Source organism: Acanthochromis polyacanthus, chromosome 9, assembly GCF_021347895.1.
Source record: "Acanthochromis polyacanthus isolate Apoly-LR-REF ecotype Palm Island chromosome 9, KAUST_Apoly_ChrSc, whole genome shotgun sequence".
NCBI lineage: Eukaryota > Metazoa > Chordata > Actinopteri > Pomacentridae > Acanthochromis > Acanthochromis polyacanthus.
In genome coordinates, this window is record NC_067121.1 from 13,892,339 (window position 1) to 13,915,411 (window position 23,073).

Genomic DNA, 23,073 nt, shown 5'->3' on the forward strand with positions numbered 1-23,073 from the left:
TTGATTTCCACCATATTCAGTCTGTGTGCCATTAGGTCCCAAAGGAAGGTAGGAAACAGGTTCTCTGTAATATGTGTATGCATTTTGCTTTTACACCCCATTATATGGGGGTAGGTTTAGGCCTACAATTGATAGCCGTCATTCTGGTAGGTACTTCATATTGCCATAATTCTTGAAATATAACAGCTAAAGGCCTGAAATTCACAGGATCATCTCATTTTTCACTACTGATTACAAAACAATCAGACTTTTAGCCCTAGCCTGAGTGTGAACATTTTTTTGGAGGGTTGATTTCTTGAAAAAACTAAAAATCTTAATTTCGCCCATGTCTTTATAGCTCTCTGTATGCCATTTAAATCAATAAATTATGACTCATAGTATTTAATCATTGAGTATGGGTCTTGACTGACATTTTAGAACCACTGTTGAAGTACTCAGCTGTTTAGTTTGTCTGCAGGACCTATTTTAATTAGGGACGAATCTGGAATTTTGTGAAATTCAACCATATTTTTCACCATGTGTGATAAACAGCACCATTCTGAAACTTTTAGCAGTGAATCTTCATATTCCAGTAATAAAAATTTCAAAATATTGAATTGGTGTTCTGGATCCTTCATATAGAAAATCTATGTCAAATAGGGGCCTGAAAGTGCCCTCGAGCAGCATTTTTGCCATATAACATATATTATTTTGTAGTATCAAATGTGTCATATTGCACCTCAGGTATATCAGTAGATGTTATTAAACCACACTTATTACCTGTCGAGGCCAACACACCCACTCTGGGGACACCAAAACTATTTATACTGATGTTGTACTTTAAGGGGAGGGTTTGGTACAAGTTCTGAAAATCTCTACCTCAGTCTAATAACTCTCTGCTCTTCTGTGTCTGCATGTAGTCTGACACTAAAAAAAAGCACAAATTCCCCATTCATTCAAGTCAACTCACTGCTCTTATCATGCATACATGTATATGCCAGGCTGAATTGATGAAACAGTTTTAAATATGTGTCCTTTGGCTAACATTAGACAAAAAGAATCTGATATGATGCAAATTTTTTCATCAATGAAAACTTCTCTTTTTTGCTGGCACTGGTCAGTGACTCCGCATATGACAAGATGTCTGTTTTCACAAAGGAATTTTGAAGCTTTATCTTTTATCTTTAGAATTTCGAAGCTTTATCTACTTTTCTTTAGGTGTAAGTTTTTCTTCAAAAAAAAACAAAAACAAAAAAAAAACCACCCCTGGAACAACTAGCCGGCCTTGTCGTGACTCCAGGGCTTCATGGGAATGTTTCCAAAACTAACAGGCTAGAGTCAGTGAGTGCAGTATTTCAAACTATCTCCATATAGGCTGCGATGGAGTGTTGCAACCATCTTATCATATATAAACGACAAAGAAACCTTTATCCTCTAAGGGCCTATGACACTTTCTTTGCCCTAAATCTGGCAAAAATGATGGCCGAGGGCATTTTAGGCCTCCTTTTGACCTAAAATGGAGATTTTGGAGATTTTCAATATGAAGGTGACAGAACACCAATTCAATATTTTGAAGTTTTGACAACTAGTACACAAAGATTCTTTGCAAAAAGTTTCAGAGTGGTGCTATTTATCACACATGGTGAAAAATGTGGTTGTATTTCATGAAATTTCAGATTCGCCCCTAATTAAAGTAGGTCCTGCAGCCACATTAAACAGCTGAGTACTTCAACAGTGGTTTTAGCATGTCAGTAAAGACCCATACTAAAGAAAGAAATGCTGTTTTAATATTTTTTTTAGATTAAAATGGCATACAGAGGCCTTTCAAACATGGGCGAAATTAAGATTCTCATTTTTTTTCCAGGAATTCCACCCTCCATAAAATTTTTCACACTCAGACTACGGATAAAAACATGATTGTTTTGCAACTAGCAGTGAAAAATGAAATGTTCCTGTGAATTTCATGCTTCTAGCTTGCACATTTCAAGAATTATGGACCTCTGAAGTATGCACCTGAATGACGGCTATCAGATTTAGGCCAAAACCTACCCCCTTATAATTGGGTGTAAAAGCAAAATGTGTACACATATGACCAAAAACCTGTTTGCTATCTTCTTTTGGGATCTAATGGCACACTGAAACTGAATATAATGCAAATCAGAAATGGTGCTGCTGGAGCCATTTGTTGACTTGAGATGTAATGACCCAATTGCATCAGGTATGCTCGGGAACCTACTCATGGATTATATCTATCTCCCTGGAAAATACAGACTCCTCTTTCAAGAAAAACAATCATCACCCTGCCTGGCAACCATTTATTTCTTTCTTACAGTCATAACTTGCTCTTATAGCTGATCACTATATCATTCCAACACCACAATTTATCTCGTATATTTACAATACAATACAATCAACTTCTTCCTTTTTTTTTAAAAAAAAAAAGGTTATTAACTAATGAACTATTATTATTATTGTTTTTTTTCTCCTGTTGCCTGTCCACCAATAACCTCAATGTAAAACTCCATAGAAACTTCCGAGAACACAGATACCTACACATACAGAAGCGCATTTTCCAATAGACACATTCACTAGTATTGTTTTCATCTATGTAAATACCCCTTTGTTTGTTTGTTTGTTTCATTAATCTGCTTCTCTTGTGCTTTTATTTTTTTGCATTACTGTAAATAAGATATGTATCTGCTTCTTTTTTTCTTTTTCTTTATGGTTTGTTTTATTTGTTTATTTTTTATTTTTATTTTTTTTCTCTTTTTTGATTGAATGCAATGCTTATGGGCTGGGCTGTCTTCGCGCGCAGTGATGCGGTGGGGCCAGGGTGGTGGGGCGCGCCTGCCTTGTCGCGGGGCCGTGTCCGGGTCTTGGGTTATTGCTGATGGACCAAACTCCTTGCCTGCCTTCCCTTCGCTTTTTAATGCACCTCATATGCCCTGTTTTTAATGCACCACATTATCATAATAACACACACACTCAAAGGGAGGGAAGGAGAGAGGGAGGGAGGGCCTATGAAGAAGGGAGAGGGAAGGGAAGGAAAAAGAGGGAGGGAAGAAAGAAAGGGGGGAGGAAAGGAAAAGAGGAAAAGGGAAGAGAGGGGAAGGAAAGGAAAGGAGGAAAAAGAAAAGGAAGAGAAAAAAAGAGAGACAAGATGAGAAGGAGAAAAAGGAAAGGGGAAGAGGGAATGAATGAATGAATAAATAAATAAAATAAAATAAAAAATATATAAAGGGGAAAAGGAGGAAGGGAAATAAAGGGGGGAAAAAAAGAAAAAAAAAAGGAAAGAAAATGAAAAAAAAGAAAAAAGAAAAAAGGTGCTCGGTCTTGGGCACGGCCTTGCGGTGGGGTGGTCGTGCCCCTCTGCCCTGGCCCCCCGTGTGGTTTCTGTGTGTGGGGATTGTCCGGTTTCAATCACTTGTTTTGACAATTGTTATGTTTTCTATTATTATTGTAATGAGGTAAATAACTTATTATTCATTGATCTCCTTATTTATATCACTATCATCAGCATATATATTATACATCATATATGGAATATGCGCGAACACACTCGCACGCACACACACACACACACTCCCTCCTTCATACACACAGAGAACAGCTATTTCTGCTTTCTTTTCTCCCTTTTTCGTCTTTGTTGCATATATAATTGTTATTACTCATTATTATTGTTTGTTCTCTACTTTGTTTAACACTATCTTCTATATTGTAAAAGTGACCTGTTTGTATGTCTTTAATGTTCACTGTTGTAATAAAAAAAGAAAAAAAAAAAAGGTATGCTCGGGACGGTTCACCGTGCAGGAGACCAATGTGCAGGACCAGATGGTGGTGGTAGATGGATGGAAGAGACACCTGGAGGTGTGGGACAGACTGGGAGGGGGTCTCCTCTTGCTGAGATGGAGACAGAGATCCAGTGCAGATGGTGAGTAGAAAACTCTCCTTGGAGCAGGCGGAGTCACAACTAGGAGAAACGAGGACAGCAGACGTTAGAACAGCGCAAGGCAAGAATTTACTGGTAAGATTGTCTACACAGTTCCTACACAATGTGTCACAATCCAGCATCTGAGAGTTGTGAGGCGTCTGGTTATATTGAGGCGGGGTGTGCTTGATTGAATGATCTCCACCTGCTCCTAATTCTTGCTGCGCGCCGCTGATGAGAAACACCTGCCGCAGCTACTGCATTGCTGAGCCAACCTGAAAGAGAGAGAGAGAGGGAAGAGAGGCACTATCTGGGTCTGGCAGCAGCCAGCCTGACACATTCACCACCACATGAGACTTATCCTTAACATAACCTCTATTTGCCTAATATGAAGCTTTACCCTAACCTAACCAAGTGTCACTCTAACATTTATCGATCAATATGATGAGGACTTTTTTTTTTTTCACAAAAGAGAGGCAAGTCTTCACAAAGTGTCTGTGAGAATAGATTTATGTCTCCACAACACAGGTATGACAAGTATGCACAAATCAATGGATGGACACACGGTCCAATTATTTTCTAAAACGTTCCAAAAATAAACAGTATAATTTGATTATACACACTCACTGTCACTGATTAATAGAGGATAACCGAGCATGTCCTCTCCATACTCCACAAATCATTGAAGAAGGACAATTTGAACCGATGTGTGAAACTAGCTTAGACTTGGTTTTAGTTGTGAGCTTTGCTATTCATAGCACACACACACACACACACACACACACACACACACACACACATATATATATATGTATATATATATATATATATATATATATATATATATATATATATGTTTTTGCACACTACAAGTTATAAAACATATGATAAATATTAAAATCTATGGCCTCTGTTGGGACTGATACTGAACAAAATGAATATAAGCATGATGCCTTACTGCGCCAAGTGCTCATTTGAATGTTTTGTGCCTCTCAAGCTAAGATATCACACGCATGAAGTAAAATACAACCCCCCCAAAGAAGGCCTCTTACTGAACCATATCAGCTGTTACTAGACACATCAAAGATAGGACACATCAAGGACAAGTTGAGATTTGTTAAGTCTGAAAAAATTCCATGACAAAGGCATTGTTGATGTCAACTGGACTATCTCAAATGTCAATGAAATATTTTAAGAAAAATGTTCAAAACATGATTAATGTGAATCAAAAATTATACATTTGAAAAAACAAGGAGATAATTTTGTGTGTGTGGGGGGGGGGGTGTGTTATTGTGTGTGTGTTGCTGTTAGAAAATAAAAGGGGCTTTGATGAAACTGAATGGATCCTCTGCTTTCTGCTTCACAGACTCTGCCACCATTTGAGTGTGAGAGAAGGAAGGACAGAAATAAGAATAAGGAACAGAATATTCCCTGAAGATGGTTTGAAATTTACAAATGCAATACTTGTGTTGTGAGAGTAAATATGATTTTTGTTAATCTGCTGCTCGACAGATCCTGTTCTGCATTGATGGAGAGATGCATGACTAATCCTCTGTGTTAACTCCAAATATTACATAATGGAAGGATTCCCTTATCAACTTTCTCTCACTGGCATTACAACTACCCCTCCCCCTGTCCTACAGTAATATACAATGCTACTTTTTCCACAGCTGAGTGACACCAGTAACCATAGCAACTACATGTTCATATAATGAAATATAGAAAAGGTGGTGGAGGGTGAAGAGGCAGCTTTTCATTGGAGCAGTTTGTAGAATCACCACAGTATTTTTTGTAAACAGAATAGTTGCTGCTCATCCTCATCTCCTATTCAGTATGAATAGGCTAAGTAATGCCATAAGAGATTTTCTTAATGTACAAATATGTACACTACAACACTGTACTATAGCATATTTTATAGTGTATATCACAAGATAGGGCTGCACAGTGGTTCTGTGGTTAGCACTGTTGCCTTGTAGCTAGCAGGTGCTGGTTTGTGTCTTTACCTTCCTGGGAGCTTTCTGTATGGAATTTGCATGTTCTCCCTGAGTATGCATGGGTTTTCTCCAGTTATTCCAGCTTCCTCCCACAGTCCAAAGACATGCTGAGATTAACTGGTGATTCTAAATTGTGTGTAGGTGTGAATGTGAGTGTGATTGTTTGTCTCTATGTGTAGCTCTTTGTTAGGCTGGTCACCTGTCCAGGGTGTCCCCTGCCTTCAGCCTAAATCAGCTGAGATAGACTCCAGCCCCCTGTGACCCTAATGAGGATTAAGTGTATAGATAATGGAAGGAATTATTCAAGAATGATGAAATTGTGAGACTACTTTTAAAATCTGAATGCTGGTCTTTTGGCCTACTCTTACGTCCCAATACATACATAAGCTGATAGGTCAGCTGAACTGGTAAAAGTGTTATTGTGTTTGCATTTTACTAACTGTGATTGGGCTTGTCATCTTCTGTGGATAACATAAGTAACATGATAAACTTTCTAGGGCGGTAATGATCAAGAAATTAAGGATGAAGGCTTAGCTTGTAGAATAATGTAACCCAGGTCATTCATGAAGGACCCTTTTAATGACAGATGATTGTTTAAAATGTTAGGAATAGATTTCTCACTCAGTTTCTATAAAGACTTGTGAAAGATGAATGAAATTTAAGGAATCAAGTGACAATACAGTGTGCATGAACTAGTTAATTCACACACAATACAATTATAATAGTTTCCACCGCTAAGTCTAAAATAGAATAGAACAGAATAGAATATGCTTTATTGTCATTATACAGTCTATAACGAGATTGGAGAAGTCTGCTGTTCTAATAAAAATGTCTTTGCTATGTGAAAGACTTTAAGTCTGGACAGTTTTGGGAACAGGTGAGTAAATTGAGTAATGATGAAAAACAGTACAGATGTAATTCTAATGTGACAGAAGATTGAATGTTATCTATCAGAACAGCTTTAGAAGACCCTTATTATTTGACAGGAGTCTATCTCCATCTAGTGTTCTGATGAAATAATAGCATTTAGACCTGCAAGAGGCCTCAGAGACTGAGACCTCTTGCAGGTCTTAGTACGTGTGTACTAATCAGCTGATAGTACACACACTTGTCTGATCAGCACCTACTTAACCTCAGGTGTGCCTGTTACTCACTTGTAGTCACTGTGTGTGTGATTGTGATTTTCATTTTCAGGTTCTTGCAAGGTAAAATGCCTTTTTTATTATCATCACAAATGGCAACATTGAAAATACATATATAATATCAAATCCTTATTGTATGGAGGTGTCAGTACCTCAATGAGCATTTTTTTAAACAGTAATTCTTTCCTTAGTTATTCAGTAAAGGGTACATAAAGCATAGTTCAACTTCAAAGATAAAGAGTCAAATTCATTTGCACACTATCTCATTTTGGTGTGTAGAAAATTTAATGACTTCTGGCACTAGAAGCATTTTTTTTAAATGTTTTTTGTTTATTTGCTTTTGCCATTAAATTACATATTTATTTGCAGACTCTTTGAAAATTCAGACTTGTGACCTCAGTCTTCCTGAAATCCTGATTAATGACCCTCATTTGTTTATTCTGTGGACAATTGAGGAGTGGGCACTGGGCAAATTCAAAAGCAGATAGATTTTCCTAACATTGTTAATCCTGTGTGGTCATTAGAGTTTGATTTAGATTTGCCCAGTCTTAGACTGGTGGAGGGTGCACTTACATTCAACTTGCATTCTGTTATCTATGTATGGTGTGATGTGTTTCTTTAGCATGTGTTGAATGTACAATTGTTTTGTTTTTTTATCTACAGTATATTTTTTCAACATTTGTTCTCTTTTCTGTGGTTAACACAACAGAATGTGTATGGTCTTGTACAATTTAGTTTAATTGCTATACCAAAGACCTTAGCAATAGACTGTTCATATCACCACGGTGGTCTTTCTTCCTCCATTTTGGCATAGGCTGAAAATGGCGACAGCAGTGGCAGCAGATGTTAACAGACCTCCACCAGCTCATCCAGGACAGAATGGAGGGAACCTGCCTTCAAGTCAACAGTGGTATGGCAAATGCAATGCAGCAGGATCCACGACTGCAGTGCATCAGCCAGAACCCAGGATCTCCATCTCATTCCCAACATCCCATCTTTGCCAGGCCTGTCTTTTATATACCAACTGTACAACCCCCCTCCCCCCCTCCCCCCTTCACTACCAGTGGCCCATGCCCTTATCTTATAACCCCTTTGATGGCTTCCCAGGCATGAGTGAGTTGTAATTTATTTATTTTTTACTTTTTATATATATATATTTTTTTTTCCTTTGATTGCCATACCCAAGGTATGGAAAGGAAAAAGATCTTGCAGTTCTGGATATTTTTGTAGATGCATGTATATATTTATATGGGATGGGCACAGTGTCATTCAACACTATGGCCAATAAGCCTATATGAGAGAAAGGGGAACTTGAATAATTATTGCAGATTTTTTTTTGACAGTTGTTCAAATTTAACTCCTTTTTTTCCCCCCAAAGCGTGTGAGTTGGTGGTTGTTCCAGATATTGTTTTCTCAGTACAATCAACTTCATACATTTGAAATATGTTTTGTTTGTTTTTACCTTCTCTCAGGCTATGGTATGGCTATGTCCCCATTCCCTCTTCCCCCTTACATGGAGGCTCCAGCCTATGTTTTACCACAACCTCATATTCAACCAGTACACTACAGACGCTTGCTCCGTCCCCAGGTTCACGCTCCCTTCTACCAAGTGAGAGCCACAGAATTCGCCTGCCTCATACCATCCCTGTAAGGGAAACTGTGAATTGTGAAGTCCAAACAGAAACCACACAGACAGGCATCGGTGGCGATAATGACGGTTGCCCATTTGTGAGCTCAGACTCTGGAAATGCAACTGCCTCAAACTCCCCATTGTCCTCAAGCTCCAGGCCTGAAAAGCAAAGCTCAACTGAAGTTGAGGATGATAGGTTACTCCGCTGTAATGCAAAAGACTCCCAGGTTAACAGGTCCTGCACAAATAATACAGTCAGGCATGATTTTAACATGTATCCCACAGGAAAAACACTGTCCAATCATATGTAAGATCAACTGAAGAATCACAGATCTGTAAAGACAATATTGGTCAGGTGCCCCACTTTTCCTCTCCCAGCGGAAATGGTCTCTCCAATATGTGGTTAGTGAGTTCTCCAGGTAGTGTAGCTCCTGTGTGTACCTCTTATCAAAGAGAGGACGAGATTGTCAAAGAAAGGCATATCTCTGTTCCTGACATCAGGGGCGTCACCAGACCTAATACTGTACACTTGGGGCACAAAGCATTCATGAGAGTGTGCAAAGTGTGCGAGAAAAAAAACATATTCAGCACTTCACATAAAAAAACCTAAATAGTTCTTTAAACCATTCAATAATATCAGACTATGTTGTCTAGATCTTTGATTAACCATCTGAAATGTACTGCGGTAATGCATTTGGCCTACTTGTGCACTTTACTCTTGACTTCTAAACCATTACTGATAAATGCAAATAGGAAGAGCAATGAATCTTTTTGAAATATTGATTTCAGTAAACATCTGCAAATTGAACATTTACAAATGTAAAAAAAATAAAATAAAGCACCCCAAAATCTCTGGGTTCTTATATTTCCATAGTAGAAGAATAAATGAACAACTGTTGTGTCACTTCAGGCAATCATTTTTTGGGGAGTAAACTGTAACGTGTTTTCATTTTTGCAAAGTGGTCAATCACTTGGCTGTGGCTTAACTTGGAAAGTTCCTCACTCTCCACTGACATGATGGCAAGATGGTGAAGCCTATCCTGCCCCATTGTGCTTCTCAGCCAAGTGTGGAGCCGTCTCAGCACACTGAACGTCCGTTCACAAGTGCAGCTGGACACTGGGATGGTCAGAGCTATCTGAATGACCTGTGTCAAGGTTGGGAACATGACTTGATCCAGCAAGCTGAAAACACATTGCATGTCTGTGATTGGAAGGCTCTCCCACTTTCTGGCCAGACGGTTTTTGGCCACCAACACCTCTTCAGGTTTTAGAACAACACTGTAATGATCTGTCAGACCTCTGAGGTCCTCCTCACAGAGGAAGTTGTCAGATCCTGGATTACAGGCCTGAACACCTTTTAGAACTTGGCTGTGGAGAGATGAAAAATGCTGATCCATCTCAGCAACCATCCTGTCAAGGCAAGGTAGATACAAGTTTGCTTTCAATTTCTCTGCATCACCTCGGTCACTCACTGCCCCACAACTAGAGTCCACTAGATAGTCCTCCATGCGTTTCTGCTTCTGCCTTTGTCTGGTAACAGCACATGACTCTGGGATCTGGTTGGCTGGACAGTAGGTCTTTGCTCTGTCACAAAGCTCAGCAGCCTTCTCATCAGTGCGCATATCTTTTAGAGTGGCACACACAGTGCATTTGTACTCCTCAGCTTTGGCCAGATGCTTTAGCTGAAGCCATTTATCTGGTGACAAAACAAGATTCTTTTAGTCAAAGACAAACCGATTAACAAGACAAGTCTGTGCTATTTTTCTGTGAAATAAACTTGAATGGTTTAAACATTTGGCTCACGACTTGATGATAGGGAAAAATGTTTTTCTTCCTGATGATAGACCATTTGAGAACCACTGCACCATCCATAGGCTGTATCTGTCAACTAACACAAGCTTACTCAAAATCATCATTGATGCAGAGGTCCTGAGCAGAACCAGCAGACCATAACCAACATTATCTTTCATGCTGATGAAACTCACTGGAATTTCCCCCAAAGCTTGTACAGCAAGTTAATATGGTTTGTCCTGATACAAGGATAAGATAAGTAATAAAGAAGAAAAATATGTACACACACACACACACACACACACACACACACACACACACACACACACACACACACACACACACACACGTGTGTGTGTGTGTGTGTGTGTGTATATATATATATATATATATATATATATATATATATATATGCTTAGAAGAGTTATGCTTAGAAGAGTAAAGAGGAAAAGAAACCCAAATTAGGGGAAAAGTGGGACACGCAGAGTTCACACAAATCAACAAAAATCTGAAAATTTCCAGTATTATTTACAGGTGATATATATATATATATATATATATATATATATATATATATATATATATATATATATATACAGGAAAAGACCTTGAGCTGCTGCTGTTAAACAGTCTGACAGCTGCAGGTATGAATGACCTGTGGTAGTGCTCCCTCCTTGATGGTGGCGGCAGTAGTTAGTCAGTCTGCTACTGAAGGAGCTTTGAGCAGCTCCTTCAGTGTGGTGGAGGGGTGAGAGGCGTTGTGAATAACGTTAGCTAACTTAGCATTAACTTGAGACAGACTTATGTTGCCTAGCTAGCTAGGACTTCACTTACCTCTCTCATTCCTCGCTGCTTTATCCCTGCTGCGGGCGAATAACTTTCTGATATCCATCTAGGAGTTACAGTTCGAGTCAAATCAAAATCAAAAAAATATATTTAACAAGTTGTCGGCTAACGTTACCTACCTCACGCAGTGATTCTCATCGCCCCCCCCTCTCTCTCGCTCTCTCGACTTCAGTTGATCAGCTGAAGTCGCTACACGTGAATAAATTACCATATTAATTAGCCATGTGCACATTGTTTGAGTGGAGTGAATACAGTAGCAATGAATTACCATACTAAGTAGTATGTGCGCTGTAGTCTATGCTATGTAGACTTAAAACTCCGAAGTGATTTTTATTTTTTTTTATTGGTGAAATTTTTACTGGGGCACTGCAGATCAATACTGGGGCACGTGCCCCAGTGAAATCTGTCTGGCAACAAGGCTGCCGGACATCCTGAGTTGGGGAGGTTGCACATCAGAGACAGCAGTGTTGAAAATGGCAGACAAGGAGCTGCCTCAGAATACTCACCAGCTGCCTTCTTATGAAACTGAAGTACAGCGTGAAAAGTCTGCTTATCTGAGCCCGACTGAGACAAAGAATGTTTCAGTGGTGACTGAAAGCATCGACGTTAATAATGATGCTGAGGGTATCTTTTCTTCTACAGACTGTGAAATACTCAAGATCCTCAGGCTGCCTTGTCCTCTTTTTGAACCACAGTCAGGGTCAAGAAACAGCGAGCCTATGGAATTAGTTCGTTCTGCAAGTCACTGTCTCATCTACAGAGATGAATTGCTACCTTCAGGAAACACATCCCATAGGCTGCTTGAAAAAGAGGAAGAAAATGGCAAAGAAACAAAGCCACAAGACCACACAACAGAGATCATTCCATACCAAATGTGTTTAAGTAGCTGTCAGACAAAGAGAGTGTGTCTGGTCTGTTGAGTCTCTTGTCCCTTTTATCCCCACTAAGGAGTGGCTGTTGCAGAACAGTGTGCTTGAGTCTAAAGTAACTGAGGTGACAGAGGAAACTGAAAATGAGAGACTGTCAACCCAAAATGACAACCTAATTACCAAAGCTAGTAAAGAAAGGAGACTGACTCGCAGGCTTTCCTTTTCTGACTTCGTTCCTATGTCAGAAAGCTGCCTCATTTTCAGTACTCCAGCTGACAAACTAAATCTTTCAATGAAGCCAGAGGCAAACCATGAAGTTGTCTGAAAACAGAGGACCAGAACATGACCAGAACATGGCTCCATCTGAAAGCAATCCTCTAACTTCCATAATTCTTCTGTAGAGTAAAGATGTATCTACCTCCTGTGAAGATTGCATGGATGAAAATGGGTCTTCTGAACCCGGAGCTAGTCAAAGCCCACACCAGGAATCTATTTTGAATGAACAGGAGAAAAGTCCTTGCTCTCCTGAGGAGGAAACATTCCCTCTTAACTCTGCAGCAGAGGAGAAAATCATTTTTACATCCCAGCTGATTTGACAACATGGAATGGGCATGAAGAAGGATGGAGCATGTGTAGTGGTCAATCAGGTGAGAAACAAGGAACTGTGTAGTCCAGTGGTTGATCAGAAAATGATGAAAGTGTCACCATCAAAGAGACTTTTAGTGGACTGTGGCATCCAGTGCACTGAATTACTGGAGCCCAGGTGTCCATGTAAACGGCCGGGCAGCGTTGGGCCAAAAGAAAGTCATCCTTTTAAATATTCAGGTGAGTGTTTAGGTCTTGTTGTTTTTTTTTTAAATGTTGCTTTGGCTTTTAAGAAAAGTGCTTTGACTGTGCCTTGTCTCCTAGATTTGAAGAAAGCAAACAATGGAATGGCACAACTGAAGTATTTTTCATGAATGGACTTGTGCAGAAAAATTTGAAGAGGAATAGTCAGCGGAGGAACAGAGGTCATGGTAATGCATGGAATTCCTTAGTGTAAGCCATCATCAGGTCAAAAGTTTGGTTTGAGCAAATCCCTGCAGAATGAAAATGCACTTAAAAAAATATGCATATTAAATGTAACATTACAAGTTTGTATAGAAAATACAAAAATGACGGTGGCATCGTATTTTTATTTAAATTTTTTTAGGAACAGGAATGGAGTTTTAGTTAAACACCAGAATTAAGTCGACAACATATATATTTTTTTATTTTACATTTAAATGCTACTCATACTTGTACATACCCAGCAGAGCCCCACCCATTTCAAGCCAATAAGAAGCGCAATGGAAAATGAATGGAAAAATCTGTGTTGACACAAGCAAATGTTGACACTTTGTTAGAAGTTCATGGTGCGTTAACAGTTTTGCCTCTGTCTACAGAAAAGCACAGCAGGAAGCCTACAATGGATACAGTGGAAAACCTGGGAAATCAAAAGGTAAAGATTCATCTTGGCTCCTCTATGGAAAGTTCATGCTGATCATTTACATATTGCTTATAAACATTTAAGCTGGCTAAAGACTTGAGTAACATTTCTTTAATTCATCTCATGGAATTGATCAGTTCAACACTATTTTCAGATGTTAGTGGATCATAGAGCCAAATGGATTAAAAGACCCCAACTTTAAACTGGTATTGGATAAATGTTGAACAGGTGTCATACACTTTCATATGTTTACATAGTGATTTATTTTAATAGGCTACCTGAATTCTTTACATTGTGCAAAGACTTGCATTGCTCTGCTCATACACCTGCACAATGTATTGTGAATACATAAGGTTTCCTTTGCCCTAACAGTTTGTTGGTTCTTCCAGGTGGAATTAAAGGAAACCCATGATACCAAACACTGACCATACCATACAAGACAACACTTGGGTTTTAAGTAATTTAAAATTACAATGAATTTTAAATAATGCAGTTATTTTTCAATAAATGTTTTTTATGTCATCAACATTAAAGTGTTTTTCTTTAGATTTCCATACATGGTTTAATGGCAAATTGTGGGTTAGTTTATAACCTTTATACAACAAAATGCTCTTCTAGGATTCTGCCTGCCAGAGAACCTGCTTAAATTGCTCAGTTAAATATATTGAACAAGACTCAAGCTGAACTTGTACTTGTATAGAACTCTTTAGGAATACGTTTTGTTTTTTTGTTTTTTTAAATTTTGTAACAAAACCAGTGTTTGTCGGATTAAGTCTCCTGTAAAGTTAAGCCGAGGATCTCGTCCACATATCAGTTCAAGTCAGTACCGTTTGTGATTTTTGTACACTGGATCACATTAAGATGATTTTTAAATGTTAAAGGTTGGCAGTATATGGGATAAAACACGATTTGCCAGCAACAGCCTTCACAGAAACAGACTGGATGCAATTGACATGGTTAAACAATGGTTCCAGTGGCTACATTCTAATATCTATATTATCCAAACAGTATGAGGAAAAAATATTTTGGATGTCCCAATGCATAATGTCAAATGTATGCCAAAAAATACTGTCATACTGCATGCAGCTGGATTTTGCAGTAGGCAAGCCAGCATGCTTTTTTTGACCCCATTCTGACCCACAGTTACATCAGTGTTTTGAGAGTATAAACAAACTTGAGCTACCAAGCCTGCATGTTGCAGGCTTGCTCATTTTGAAAAACAGACCACAACACTTAAAGTTTGAAGCACATTTCCTATAAGTATGACTACTCCTCTGTGAGGGGAGCTGTAGTATGTACTGAATGTAAAAAGTGTGTGTTTTGGAATGCACGCCATCAGGTTTCCTGAAACAATTCTATCAGAGGTCATCACCAAGTTGGGCAATCTCATCCAGCAGGAAATCAATGTGCCCTTGCTGTGTGGCAGGATTGGAAAACGCACACCTGAAGAAATTGACTTTGACTCCCAAAGGCTTATGGTTAATCAGAACAGAGCCCTTGAGAGTCCTTTTGCCTTTAGATCCAATGAGTCATTTGCAGGGGTATAAGGAGGAAAGCTCATTATCAACAATATGGTGTCTGACCATTACTGAGTCATTGTGATGTCCTGTACTGACCTGATTTAGTCTTATACCCCTGTCAGATCCAGGTGGCACACCTCTCAGACGATATGAATGTACCAGAAATACACACTACTGTGCTTGGGCTGCATGACTGAGGTAAAGGGACAAATATGGCCTTTAAGAATGGACTAATTTCAATAGAAAACCTAAAGACTTGAGCTCTATTGTATTCCCAGGGTATATGAGGTCATTTCATGTCATAAGTGTGGCGTGGCGAGGGAGCTCTAAGAGGAGGGGAATGGAGAATGGGGAAAAATGGCTAGGATTCAAATAATTGTTGCGACAACGCCACCCAGGGGAATTTCACCCCCGGGACATTCAATTCAACATGACAGGGCTGTACAGTGCGAGCGTTTCACTCGCATATGCGCCTAAAAATAGATCGGTGCGAATAGAAAAAAATAAAAAGGGAGTACGTGCGAGTACAGATGTCAACCCTATCATTCGCATTTGCTCCTAAAATAAATCCACACAAAGTGGATCAAACTAAAAGTCATAGCCTACACCTTCTTCTTCAACAACTTTTTTTCACATCGGCAGGCTACAACACGACATGGTCAGAAAAACCGTGAGCTCCTCTCGACTCTCAGGCCGTCTCCCCCACACAGAACCGAGCATCACACAGATCGCCGCACTTTCTTAAAGCGATAGGCTCCTATTTTTGTCTTCAGCTTTTATGAACACATTAACTTGAAATAACCAAATACTGTCTGTCTAAATTATAATAATGCAAATGACACCAAATTAAGCATGTAAAACAATTTAAATACCATAAAGTAATAACTGAACTAAAATTGTCATCAGTTAACCCAATCTATGCATTCCGCACCTATAATCAGACTCCCCTAAGAATGCAAGATATGGCATCAAAATATGTCTGGTATTTATGTATAAAGTCTTTAATATAAGTATAGTTCTTAAGTATAAAGTCATTTGTTATTGTTATTGTTTTTATTGGGCCAGTTAACAATATAATAGAATTGAAATTCTTTAATCCCACACCTGGGAAATTATTTGCTACAACAGCTAAAACACCAAATTACAAGTTTGTTTTGTTTTTTTAATCCTAGTAAATTACAGTCTGTAAGAACAGAATAATAAAATAAGGGGCTAAATGATCACAGTATGGCAGATTAAGAACAGAGAGACTATTTCAAAACTAGGACTTTAACAAAAATATGCAGATTGAGTTAACTGTGCAGATTGTATGATATGAAATAAAATCTGGAGTCAGAATTTATTGGGCCACTTAAAATATGACTCCCCTTATTGTTTTGGGAATGCAAAAAGTGACAACCTCCAAACTTTCTCAGCTACAACATCTGCACCTCTGCTGCTGTTGTATAAGGTCTTGTGTACATGCTGGCTCCCACCGAGTTTTTTGCTTGGAAATTGGAAAAATGTAACACAATGCCATCTGAGTGATAATGGAAAATATGACAAAAGAAAGAAGTCAGTAGACCAATCACACTCCAAATGAAAGGAAGCCATATTGGTGAAAGTTTTGTTTTCTTTTGTGAGAACAAAATCAATAATTCTTTACAAACTAATTACAAAATACACATACATATGTACACCTCCTTTTATGAGAACAAAATCAAACATAATTCTTTGCAAACTATTTACAAAATACACACACACACACTCTCTAAACATGGGCTTTGGTGTTTCCTTGTGACGGATGCAGTATAGATGTCCATCTGTAAAAAATACATTGGTTTATTAGTTCACAAAGTCCTGAGGACCAAAGAAGCTTTCTTTCTTTCAAGTTTATTTGTAAAAGGACAGCGTGCAGTTACATTAAAAAGATGGCTGCACCAGATTTAGCTTCAAGCTAATTTCCATCTGTAGTCCTTGGTCCATAAAAAACATTCATTATTTAAGACAACGCATATAAAACGCATTACATTAACAATGCAAAATCAAAATCAATCTTAAAATATTTACAAATATGTGTGCAACATTGTTGGTTTATAGTACAATTATCAAAAAGCAAAAGTATAACGAGGAAGACTATTCAAACCAATTACAATATATTTAAAATGCATTTAAATGACAAAAACAGAGTGCAAAAGTACAAAGTTAAAGTGCAGCGTTGTATGCGAAACAATAGTTTCGTAGATCCTAAAGGTGGTAGCTATCAGATGGTACTGACGAGGGTAGCATCTGATAGCTCTATACCAGATTGGTACTGTAAATACACACTGTACTATTTTTACACTGATAGTCTGGTAGCCATCAGATGGTACCCACGAGGGTATCATCTGATGGCCAAATACCCTTCTGGTATTATTAATGTGAACAGGACTGATGATCAAACAGCCAGTTTTTAACAGCCCAAGAAATGCTGTGGAAATCTGCCATGTTCTTAAAATTATCAGGCAGCCCATTCCATTCCTTGATGGCTTTGTAAGAAAAGGCTGACTGAGAGAAGGCAGACTTTCTTTTGGGAATGTGGCAGTCACCCCTAAACGCTGACCTAAGCACTCTACTGGTTAGTTGAGAGCGTAGCTGTACAAAGGTCTTTAGAGGGGGTGGTGCTGCGTCATGTAAGATTTTATGTACCAGGCAGATATCAGAGTACCTGATCAGGTTGTCAAAGCTTAAAATTTTATATTTTTCCAATATGTTGCAATGGTGGTACCGCCGGGGCTTTTTATCTAGGATTTTCAAGGCCTGATTATGTAGTGCCCTAAGAGGGTTTAGAACTGTCAATTTAGCTTGAGACCAGCTGATGTATCTGACACTGGTGAGGGATGATAATCCATTTTGTGGGAGAAGCTTTGTTTGTGCAATGTCACTGTTAGAACTGCATCCATTTATTTGACCACCACCGAAGACCTCATGAGGATCAGCTTGGAGGGGCCATGTCTTGAGGACTTTGATCAAAGTCCTGCCGTGGACCACTGGATGAATTCAGCCAAGTGTGCCAGGATGACTTGAATACAAAAAGATGTGGGACAGGGATGTTCTCTGTGTGAAATAACTGAGCCTACTGCTTGGCTTGTTGTGTGAATGTTAATAATAAAATTGTGCGATTCATAGTGAAAATTCATAGAGCTCCTAAATTTTTTCATTTAGGAGCACCTGTGCTCCTTGTGAAAAAGCCAAGCATACAGCCCTGCATGATCAACCAAGGACCATTTAAACACTGAAGGCACACAGGTTCGTAATCACTTGGGCTGAGACGTGTTTCCAAAAATATAACAATTTCTTTATTTAATTAGATTATTAAAGATAAGAAGCAAGCCACCAGTTTAAAATAAAGAATCAGGAGTACTTAACTTAAACAATAAAGGGAGCAGGCTGGCTTACCATGGCGGCAGGCAAACAAAAATAACCAAAAAGAAGAAAAAGGGGGTCCAAATAATCACACCTGTGACAACACACCAACGAAAAAGGGGATCCGTGAACCACCACCAGGGATTAAACTGCCGCCGAGGCTCACCAAACCTGCACAAAAGAAACAAATAATTAGTACTCCTGATTTTAGCAGTGCTGGTGACCAGACCAATATACACAATTAAAAACACACACACGCACTCACTCCACACAGCCACTCTTAAAACACAGGTACAACATGAGGCATAATAATCCTCGTAACCTGAGGTTTTTAACAGCAAAAGTACGATGCAGTAACTCTAACACGTTGGCGATAAACCTAATGAAAATACACGCCAACACAGTCGAACAACAAGTTGTAGACACTTAAAGGAGAGCCGTAACAAAGAGAGCCGAAACAAAGAGCCGGCGAACAAAAAGAGACGTCACAAAAGAGCCGAGACAACAGGTCCGGCGAAAAGAAAGAGCCGAAACAGCAGCCAGTCCAGGGAATGATGACATCCAATGAACCACACGTTTAGCTGCAACCTAGTAAAGGTAAACAATTAAGCAGGATTATCATTAAATAACTTCACCTATGCTTCATTGATCACTTCCTCATTGAGCGATACGTACCCGGTTAGCCGTGGCGCAGCATAGCAGCAATGCAGGCGGAGGAGATCCAACAAAAACAGCAGCAAATAGACTGCAGCAACCACACAACAAAATCAGGGACCAATTAACACATCATATCACATAATACGGACCACATAGCTTACCCTGTCGTCACAGAAGCACCCACGGCACGCTGAACGGAGCGACCCGTCTCCCAGCGTCACTATAGACCTTTTCGCAGTGACGTCAGAGTCTGGGACACGTGACCATACCTTCCTTAGCAACGCACACCGCCATTTTAAGAGGGGGCAACAAAGTCATTAGCAACCGCGATTTGACCACCGAAACCGCGCAGTTTTGACCCGGAGAAAAATGTCTGCTGATTATTTCGGAAATCTTGAGCCAAAAGCCAAGCTACGGTATCAAGAAAAATTAGAACTGGTTGGTTTGCAGTCATGTCCGTACCAAATTCCTCTGGTTTCATGGGAAAACGACCCTACTACGTGGCCAGATCTTCAATGACACTCCATTTACGAGTACCTTATCAACAGCCCAGGCATCCACACAATGGAGAAGATGAAGACTTATAAAAGCCTGGACTCATACGTTTTCTTTGAGGTATGCTTATATTTATATGTTTTTGTGCATACAGGTCAATGTCAGAATGATAAATGACTTGTAAGATAGGGCTACACCAGCTCCGCTATGCTAAGCTAATGTTAAGCTAACGGGGTGAGCCATTACACCTTTTAATTTCAAGTGGAAGTAGTTTATGTATATTAGTTAGATGTGCATTATCAAAACTAAGAGTCAGATACCTGTAAATGAGCTCTACCCACCCTAGGCCCAAGGGTATGAGGTGCTAACAATAATGAGGACAATGCTGCTGATTACAGCATAGTAGTTAGCAGAACGAAAGAGAGGAGAGAAGGGAGACTTGTTTGTTCAGTATTGAGTTTAGGAGTGTTTAAAAATAGCAGTGTGAGTAGAAAGACCCCTGACTTTTTGTGGGAAGCACAGCTAGCACTAGCCTAAGCTAAGTAGCTAGCTCTCAACATTTCAGATAATTATAGACATCATAAGCTGCAGTCAATTCCAGCCATTTTCAGTACAAAAAATCGCTAATATTCTATTTGTAAATAAAAATATGACGAGAAATACAGGGAATATTGGACGCGCATCGCGAGGTGCATTTCCTTGAAAACGACCTATTCGTGGAGTATATACCGACTTCAAGACATGTTTTGGACAAAATATGTTACTGGCTTGTTTCGTCTGGATGTCCAAGGTTGGATTATGGCCGTTTTTTGTGGAATATTTTCATCTGTGTGTAATAATGAACCCGGAAATGTGAGTCGCGGTGTGTACGTTGAAGCCGTGAATAGAGAACGGATGGATGGATATTCGTTGTTTTTCGGACAAATGTGGTTATATTACCCGCTGTGGTAATCACATCTGAAAGTGGTTTATACCGGCGGATTCATGAGAATCTAAGCTTTCCATCGGCGTATAGTGTTTGTATAATCGTGTTTGCAGTTTCAGACATTTAACAAATTGCTTATGCAGATCTCAAAGTGTACCATAGGCGGGACACTGAAGCGCAACTGAAGCACAACGGGTTAAGCTTATTAATTAATAATTTCAGAAAATCAGTTAAGGGGTAATAATTTCATGAAACACAACATACCATTGACGAAATGCTGACTGCAAACAGGACCATTTTGACTGTGGGCTCCATGTGGTTCCATTATTGTTAATCCGCCTCAATGCTGTGAGCCATAAACTCCTTTTCTGGCCCTTTTCAGTCGGAATCCTGTAAAAGGAAATGTTCTTGTTGCTCCATGACTGAGAACTACAGCCAAAAACAGCGCAGGTTTTGGGCATATCTGCTTTTGGTCGTTCAAATCGGGAGGGAAACGTGGGAAAGTAATGGTCGTCAAGGCAAAGCATACCCCTCTTAAAATGGCGGAATCGCGTTGCTAGGGCCGGTGACCGGCAGTGACGTTCGATGACGACGTTTCGGAAAAAGGTCTATACAAAGTAAAGCAGGCTGTCACTAAATGCGCCGCACATCACATAAAGAGGGAAGGGGAAAAAGCCCATTACCTGTATCAACGATATTATGTACGCCCTGATCGATCACGCCAGATCCAGCCCGCTCGGCTGCAGTTACCACCACAGGGAGAGCTCAAGAGAAAGCATGAGACTGAGGTAAAGCCACCCACCTGTGTATATATATGCAGCGGCGCGGATGCCGCCCCGCTGTTACAGCGACGATTAAAATAACGCAGTGCACACAGTGGCTAGGAGGGAGAAACCATCCGGCCACATAAGCAGCATTGCACATGCAAAGGCCTAAAGTGGTTTTCTGCTCACATTCAAGCAGTAGCACAACTCAGAAGTTGTCAGATCTCACAAAATACCTAAACTAAAGAATTCTGTGAAGTCACAACAGCAGCCATCTTGGCACTGCTGGAAATTGGCATGAGTGGGAGACAAGTAGCGAAAAAACTGAAGATCTCCAAGACAGCTGTTCATTACACTAAGAAAAAAACAAGCTGAACATGGTACTACCAAATTGCTAGCTGGTCATGGCAAGAAACCTCTTTCTACCCCACGAGATGACCACACACTCATCCGTTCCTGTGTCGGCAATCATGGTCAGACTTCCACGGACTTTAAAAATGAGTGGGCACTGTGGAGAAATGTGACTTGTTTGGCAAGGACAGTTGGAAACCGACTTCTTGAAGCTGGTCTGTTACACAGGGCACGGAAGAAGCCCTTCATCTCACCCTCTGCATGACACTGTGGAGTCTTTAAGTCGCTTCTTCAGCAGCAGACTGAGACACCCACCCTGCAAGAAGGAGTGCTATCGCAAGCCATTCATTCCATCTGCTGTAAGACTTTATAACATCAGCATCACTGGCTGATGTTAACATAAACTGGACTTTATCACATCATCCTTTATCACATAATCTGCACAGTTCTTGCACTATTTGAATTTTCTTGCACCTCACATCATTCCATAAGCCACTTTTTCCTCCCTTCACTCTTGTGCATATCGTAAATATTATTATGATTATAACTATATTGTTGTCTATTGTTGTTCACTGTATGCTGTAACATGGGAAATTTCCCCTGACATAGGGAGTAATAAAGATGATCTTATCTTATCAATGAAAGGCAAAGGAAAGCCCAGTTAATCTTTGCTGGGGATGTCAAGGATCGGACTGTTGATGATTGGGCTAAGGTTCTCTTCAGTGATGAATCCAATTTTCAGTTGATGCCCACTCCAGCCAACTTAGTGGTTAGGAGGAATCCTGGAGAAGTCTACTGCACCAGACTGTCTTGCCCCTACAGTAAAACATGGGGGTGGATCAGTGAAGATCTGGGGTTGTTTCAGTATGGGTGGAACAGGGCAAATGCAATTGTGTGAAGGGCAGATGAATCAGGTCACGTACAGGGCTTCTCTTGAAAATGGTCTTCTGTCAGTTGGAAAACTTTCCTGCCTTGAATGAAGGGGTTTTTCAACACAGCAAGGTCAGTTAAAGCCTGGATTGAGAACCAACACTGGAACCATGCCTTGGCCTGCTCAATCACGAGATCTAAATCCAATTGAAAACCTGTGGAAAATCAAATGCAAAAATGAAGAACCATAAGCCCAAAAACAAAGCAAATTTGTTTGAATTTGTGCAACAGGAATGGTCTGCTGTGACAGCAGAACAATGTCAGAAGCTGCACTGAAAAAATGGCCTCATGGGGGTTGTTGATTTTTTATAAATGTAGCTTAAACGTTCCACATCACTTTTCTATGTTTGAGGACTAAACATGATTCGGACATTTGAATTCTACACATTTTTTGAGGATG

General features: G+C 39.7%; 1 long non-coding RNA gene across 1 annotated transcript; it reads right to left on the reverse strand.

Moving 5' to 3' along the window:
• Positions 1 to 18,417: 18,417 nt before the first annotated feature.
• On the reverse strand, positions 18,418 to 19,433 carry LOC127535434 (uncharacterized). The gene is made up of 2 exons (XR_007944288.1): positions 19,370 to 19,433; positions 18,418 to 18,722 (listed from the first exon to the last, which is right to left on the reverse strand). It is a non-coding gene; the product is annotated as an uncharacterized LOC127535434 (long non-coding RNA).
• Positions 19,434 to 23,073: the final 3,640 nt, after the last annotated feature.